At 38.4% G+C, this 7,758-nt stretch overlaps 1 long non-coding RNA gene across 1 annotated transcript; it reads left to right on the forward strand.

Moving 5' to 3' along the window:
- The first annotated feature begins 2,584 nt into the window (after positions 1-2,584).
- LOC139705590 (uncharacterized) lies at positions 2,585-5,588 on the forward strand. The gene is made up of 2 exons (XR_011707473.1): positions 2,585-4,527; positions 5,365-5,588. It is a non-coding gene; the product is annotated as an uncharacterized lncRNA (long non-coding RNA).
- The last annotated feature ends 2,170 nt before the right edge of the window (positions 5,589-7,758 follow it).

Consider the following 7,758-nt stretch of genomic DNA (forward strand, 5'->3'; position numbering starts at 1 on the left):
TTTACCCTTTAAGTGACCTATATGCTGGATTCAAAAGAGCCAATGAGATACCTGTTACTGTGCTAGGAGGGAAACTGACCACTGTACCCTATAAAAGATCTGTACCCCAAAGCCCGGTGTGCCAGTTCACCGAAGCTCCGGCTGAGGTTTCGCTGGGCACCCGCAGGCGCCTGTGTATCAATAAATCACCTCTTGCTTTTGCAGCCAGTGCCTCGTGCGTCTTTCTTGGACAGGGAATCGGTGGGTCTTTCATTTGGCGAGCCAGCCAGGAGAACTCCTGTAACCCCGTCCGGATCCCTGCCCGAGGAACACCCGATAACCACTGGGAGGTAAGCTGGCCAGTTCGTGTCATTTTGTGTCTCTGTCTGTCTGGTTGTTATCTTGTTATCTGTTCATGCGCAGCGTCTGTACGATTACGCGTAATCGCTCTGTATTCTGGGCAGCTTGAGAAGGAGTTGACGAACTCGGACTTCTCCCCTGCCACCCTGGGAGACGTCCCAGGGGCTCAGGGAGGCCCATCTTGGGGGGCCTCCAATGTTCTGTAGAGTACACTGTACTCATGGGTGACGGAGGTGACGGTATCCCTCCTCTCCCTAATCCGTCAGGTACGTTCGGTTTGTGCTCGAGCCGCGCAGCGTTCTTTGTGTCCAGTCTGATATTTGTGTCTGTCTTCTTGCCTTTGCACTTTCTCACTCCATCTAAGACTAACATGGGACAATCTATAACAACTCCTCTGAGTCTTACTCTTGATCACTGGCAGGACGTTCGGAACCGGGCCGACAACCTGTCAGTAGAGGTCAAAAAAAAAAAAAAAAGCCTAATGCCTAAGGTCAAACCAAACTGGAGGAACTGATCCTATGGGTGAAAGATAGGATTAAGGGACTCCCAGCAGCTGCCAGAGCCATTTAGCTCTGGGGAGTTCCCTGGGTCCTTGTCTACATCTTAAGGATTATGCCACCTCTGTTTACTTAAAAAGAAGGGACACTGAATGCAGTAAAGCCAGTCACACTGGGACCCTTGATTTTACACCTATAGTTGCCTCTACGTGAAAACATCTGGTCCACTCATGGGAAAGTCTATGGTGCCACTGATGGGAGTCATAATTAAATGAAAGTTCAAAACCTGGAGAGATATTTTCTTATCTGGTTGTCTGATTGTTTCTTAGGGATAATCTAGGTTAAATGTGTGTCTAAAAAAAAATAATAATAATAATTTTTATTGTAACAATCTGGTATCTGAATGGGTTTCTAAAGCATTGCACTATCTTGCAGTTAAAAGTTGGGTTTAAGCAATTGTTTAGTTTGATTTCAGATAGTTCATGCTAGAAAACTTAAATACTTGGGATAAAAAAAAAAATTAAAGAGTTTCAATTTTGAACTGGGTAGCCTGAAAAGAAATTAAAACGTTGGTCTGGCTCATAAAAATGACATTAGATAATTAAATAGCAATAGTCTTAGAAATTTTCAAAGCTTAATTTCAGATATATATGGTAGTGTGTGGGCAAATTTAATGTAACTCAATGCTACTTTAGAAACTTCAGAACAAGCAAAGTGGCTTAGAGGTACTAAAGAAATTTCTTCTGATGGTAGAGATCCTATTTCCAGTTTTATGTGAACAAGTTTTTCTAGTGTAAAAAGATATAAAATTTTAAATTTTGGAAATTGCTTCTTAAATTTGTATCATAATTTTCAACATCTAAACCTGGAAATATAACTTAAGGTTAAAATGCCTTAGGCCTAAAGTGTCTGCTCAAAATAGCAGTTTTTTTTTTTTCCCTGCTCCTTCCAGACCTTAGTCAGGGCTTAAGCTGATATGCAAACAGAAGCTTGGAGCTCAGGCCCAAGGAAAAAAAAAAAAGGGGGGGTAAAAGTGTCTTTTTACCTGAACTCAAACTAGACCAAACCAAGAAGTAAATTGTATGGTATTTACTAACTACTGGCCAGTCATCTTTTTTTTTTTTTTTTTTAGGACTCTTGTTTTTTCTTAGATTCTGTATTTTTTTGAGCTCGTGATTCTGATCCTGCAGACCTAGGTTAATGTTTTTCTGATCAGTGAAGTTTAAAAAAAAAAAAAAAAAAAAACATTGCAATAGAGATTTCATCTGCGAAAAGCTACGAGGCCTTTATTATTGTTATGTGTGCACACTCTTGTTATGTGTTGTATGTCGGTATGTCTGTATGTGTGTATGTCCATATATCCTGCAGTGATATAACAATTGACAGATGAGGAGCGCTCATAAAAAAAAAAAAAAAAATAAAAATAGATCCAAATATCTTTAATTCACGTGATTCAAACGGTTCAATTTAGATTGGGTAAACAGATAAAAGTAAAGATGTCCTCAAAATTAAGCTTATAAGTTTCTCTAGGTGTTCAAAAAGGCCCTAATAAAATATTAACTCTGCTTAAATTTAAAAGTTTACAAGTATTGTTTCAAAATGTGAACAAAAGGAGGTTTATGTAATTATGGTGTTATTAATGTGTTCATATCTTCCAGGTATACAAGTCTGTAAGGTAGAAGCTTCAAAAGAACATTATATCAAAAGAACATTATATCAAGCTGGTGTTCTAAAGTTGTATGGTAATTTTAGGCTTAAAAAAAAAAAGTTAGAGATTCAATTATATCATTTGTGTTCTATAACTGAACTTGTTATCAATAAGATATGTACGGTTCCATGTTACTTTCTACTCTGAGATACAATTTATGTATTTTTAAGTTAATGAGAGCCTAATCTGTGTAAAGGTTTTATTGCAAAACACAAAAGTACATTACTACTTTTTTACAAGAGGTTAAAAGCTTTCAGCTTTTAATTCATGTTTTAGGTGTGATATTATGTTGTGTTAGCTAATGTTCATGTAAACTTGAACAACAATTTATGTAAACTTTGTAAAATGATCAGCTTCAGAACTATAGTACTTGAGATTTATAAAGAGCCCTGCCTTACTTGAGATAAGGCTCTGTCCCATCTCACTACATGTGAAAGTGGCTATGAAAAAAGTAAGCCAGATTTCAGTACAGTTAAAGTTGTGTCCAAAAATAGGTTTGTGCCAAGATTACTAGGATCTCAAACAGGAAATTATGATGTATAACCCTGCTAGAATTCAAGGTAGCTATTATATAAGCTAAATATGTTTTTACCCTAGTTAATTTTGTTTTGTAGTTTGCTTATAGATGGTTTAAAGATTGCCTGTTAATGTTTTAAAGAGGTATTGCTTTAAGAACACAACCTGGGTCAACATAAGATAAGGAGTTATCACCTACAGGATAGAGAGATAGACATTAAAGCCCAGTGCTCTTAATATAAGGCTGTTAACTTATTTGCTGGATGTTTAAGATCAAGTTTTTAAAATTAGTTAAATTAAAAGGGCCAAGAAAACCAATATTCTGCTCTTGCCCTCTGAGTCAGTCTGAATCAGGGAATAGGGGACTTCTCCAAAGGGCTCAGCAACTCTAGGCCACATAACCTCCTGAGCAGGGAGATTAATGAGACCAGTGGAGGACAGAAAGCCAATCGGTGCATTTGCTGTAAAGAGGAGGGTCATTAGAAAAGGGAGACATCCCTGATGCTTCTGAGGGAAGCCATATGGTCAAGCAAGGCCTGGACCCATCCTAGCGCAAATGGCACTAGCAGAACTGAAAAGCTGCTATGAAGTTCCCGAGGACTCCCAGGATAACTCAGCTGACTGTAAACAATAGGTAGAAACAAAAGTCAGTTTTGACTTGCTTCATCTTAAACACTTAGCAAAGACAGTCAAAGCCAAAGCACAGCTGTTCCTGGACATCTTAAATGATAATAATAGTTAAATGTAACTTCCATAAATAAGTAGACTGAAGGCTACAAAAAAGATTCTTGGACAGAAATGCCTGATAACTGTCAAAGGGACTGCTAGAGTAGTTTTAGTCTAAGGCCTTTATTTCTAGCCAACGCAGGTAGGCTTGATGTTTGCTAATATGGTTATCCAGCCCTAAGTAACAGAATTAAAGATTTCTCTATTAGACACAGAGGTTATACTAGTAAAAGGATTTTGCAGGATCAGATGGCATTAAATTATTAAACTATATCTTAAAGAAAAAGACATCTGTAACCCTACATGTTAGTTGTTGTGTTGACATCCCTGACATTTCTGACAATGTGACAAATATCTTTAAAGATTTACCTGCTCAGATGGAAGCCATGTCCTCAGCAACTTTTTCATGGAAACAATATCCTAGCTCCTAGTTCCTGGTACTGCCTGATGGAAAACATTGTTAATCTTTGTCTTGGCCATTATACTCATTGGCATATTTCTGTGCTGTGGCATTTATTACTGCATCAATATGGTTCCAGTACTAATAAGTTCTTGTTTCTCTTATAGACCACCCATCACTCAAATGGCCCTCCAGCCTATTACTTCTCAATTAGACTTTCATCATGGACCACTCGATAGACCCGATATTTTTAAGGGGGACTCCAAACTGCTTGCCCCACGCCGTCCCTTTTCAGCCTGAAGAAGCCAGAAAGATTCTCTTCGTCCCCCTTCCTCACAGCAGTAAGGAGTTCCCAAATTAAAAAAAAAAAAAATGAAGCCAGATTTAAAGTTAGGTAGTCAGTGTAGTTAGATAAATCGGGGGTCTAATATCAAGTGACCAAGTCTATCACTGCCTTAGAGAAATCTCTCTCTTCCCTCGCAGAAGTCGTGCTACAAAATAGGAGGGGATTAGATCTGTGATTCCTTAAGAAAGATGGTCTCTGTGTGGTTTTAAAGAAACAATGTTGTTTTTACGCTGACCATACAGGGGTAGTCCGGGAAACTATGGAAAAGGTCACTGAAAGGCTGGCCAAAAGAAAAAAAAAAAATTTGAGGCTCAACAAGGATGGTTTGAACACTGGTTTAACAAATCCCCATGGTTAACTACTTTGCTATCCACCATAGCGGGACCTTTAGTTATTCTGCTAATAATCCTAACGTTTGGACCCTGCATACTCAATAGATTAGTGCAATTCATGAGAGAGAGACTTTCTATAATCCAAACTATGGTTCTAACTCAACAGTACCAGTTGCTTAAACAACAAACAGGGTCACACACAAGCTTAATCCAAGAACCTGAGCAAGCAGAACAATGGATATAAGATTCTATCCATGATAAAGAAAAAGGGGGGAATGAAAGACCCCAGCCCAATAACTTTAGGCCCAGTAATAAATCACCAGGGCTTGCTTCCGCACCTGCACAGACGTCAGATGTATTTTTCAGAAAATCAGTTAAGTGTAACCGATTAAGAAAGGACAGGATGGTTGGGAAAGGAACCAGCACGATTGGGCAAACGGGATCATACAATGAAAAAAACATACAATGAATAACAAATGTTTTTTATGTGGTTTTTCCAGGAACCTATAGTGAAAAACAAGTTTACCCTTTAAGTGACCTATATGCTGGATTCAAAAGAGCCAATGAGATACCTGTTACTGTGCTAGGAGGGAAACTGACCACTGTACCCTATAAAATATCTGTACCCCAAAGCCCGGTGTGCCAGTTCACCGAAGCTCCGGCTGAGGTTTCGCTGGGCACCCGCAGGCTCCTGTGTATCAATAAATCGCCTCTTGCTTTTGCAGCCAGTGCCTCGTGCGTCTTTCTTGGACAGGGAATCGGTGGGTCTTTCAGGTTCAATCTTCAGTCCCCCCCCCCCAAAAAAAAAAGAACTTAAAATTTAAGCAATATTATATCTCAGCTATGTAACAATTTATTTATATTCTTATACATTTACATGCCTAACAGTATTTAACTGAACTTTGTTAAATGTTTCTTTCCCATAGATTGTTCTGGGGCTGGGAATGTAGCTCAGGGGTAGAGAATGTTCTTAGCAAGTTCCAGATTCTAGGCTCTATTAGCAGCAGCAGTAGCAACACACATATGTGCATGCACACACACACACACACACACACACACACACACACACACAAAAGACCCTGTGCTCACTCAGTTCATCCTTATCCTCACAAAAATCTTACAAAACAAACATGATGATCTCCATATGAGAAATCAGAGACTCAATAACTTAGGCTAATTCTATAGATAAGTAGGAAAACAGAATTTAAAACCAGATTTGTCTGATGTAAAATTTTAGGCATTTTCCATTCTTCAAATCTACCTTTCCAAACTTGGAAAGGAAAACAAATAGACAAAAATAACAAACAAATCAAAAAATTCAACCAGAAATAAAAAATAATCTAGTTGTCATATAAAGTTTCCATTATTACAAAATAATATATATATATATGCATATTTTCAAGCTGATTTAGTATTTGGTCTAAAAACTACCCAGTATGCAGTTTGGGTCTTCCTATAAAACACTAAGTGACCTTCATACACTGCTTGAAATATGCCAAATTCAATGTATTGTCTCCTTTTAAACTTGAATTTGCATATAACCAATGAGTAGCAAGTTTAGACTATTACCATAGAGTTACAATTATTGTAGAAGTAACCCCTCTTTCTTTCCACACATAAAGCCCAAAGAAGTCTTCAATGAAATTATTTGGAGGGGTTTGGATGTAGCTCAATGGTATATACAAGGTCCTGAGTTCAATAGCCAACACCATATAAATCAATCAAACAAAAAAGATTGGTTGGAAACATTAGAGATACCTATACATCTGTTTCAGTCAGCTTTTTTGCTGCTGTGACCATATAGTGGTCAATTTGGTTTTTTTTTTGTTGTTGTTGTTTTGTTTTGTTTTTCTTTAAACAAATATCCTTTTTTTTGAATTTTTAATATTTTTTTTTTATTTTTATTTTTTTTAGTTATCGGCGGACACAACATCGTTGTTTGTATGTGGTGCTGAGGATTGAACCCGGGCTTCACGCATGCCAGGCGAGCGCGCTACCGCTTGAGCCACATCCCCAGCCCCATATAGTGGTCAATTTGAATGGTCAACTTGATTGGATTAAGAGATGCCAATGATTAAGAGGCTTCTGGGTGTGTCAATGAGGGTGTGTGTAGGGATGATTGGCATGTAAGATAGCCAACTAAAATGGAGACTCTCTCTAAGCAGGGGCAGCACCATCCAATAGGATGATGACTGGGATGGAATAAAAGTTGGAAGAACAAGGAAGTTAGAACAAGGAAGCAGCAGATGGAAGCTCGATTCTTCTTGAACAATATCTTGATTGTTGCTAAAATCATCTGAGGATATTGGACTCTCACTTTTTCACTCTTCCAAAGTGGACCCTGTTGGTAATTCTCCAGGGAATTTCTAAAAGCTTTTGGTCTCGGACTAGTGTAGAACAATTGATCTCTCTTGTTCTGAGGCTTCAGCCTCTTAGACTGCACAGCTACTGGTTCTCTCAGCTCTCCAACTTGCAGACAGCTATTGTGAACTATTCATATTCTGGTTGTGTAAGCCAACCTAATAAATCCCCTTTTTATAATTATATTTTCTGTTGATTCTGTTTCTCTAGAGAACCCTAATATAGACCAAAAGTCCTGACAAGAACAATTTTAGAGAAGGATAAATTTATTTTGGGGTTCATGGTTTCAGAGGTCTCAGTCCATAGATGGCTGGCTCCATTTCTCAGGGCTTAAGATGAGGAAGAACATGATGGCTGATGGCATAAGAGTGTGGCAGAGGAAAGCAGCTCAAATAATAATCAGAAAACAGGGGGGCAGAGAGAGAGAGAGAGAGAGAGAGAGAGAGAGAGAGAGAGAGAGAGAGAAAGCTCAGTCCAAATACAAATATTTCAAAGGCACACCCTTAATGACCCATCTCTAGCCATACACTTCC

This window comes from Marmota flaviventris, chromosome 1, assembly GCF_047511675.1.
Source record: "Marmota flaviventris isolate mMarFla1 chromosome 1, mMarFla1.hap1, whole genome shotgun sequence".
NCBI classification, from domain to species: domain Eukaryota; kingdom Metazoa; phylum Chordata; class Mammalia; order Rodentia; family Sciuridae; genus Marmota; species Marmota flaviventris.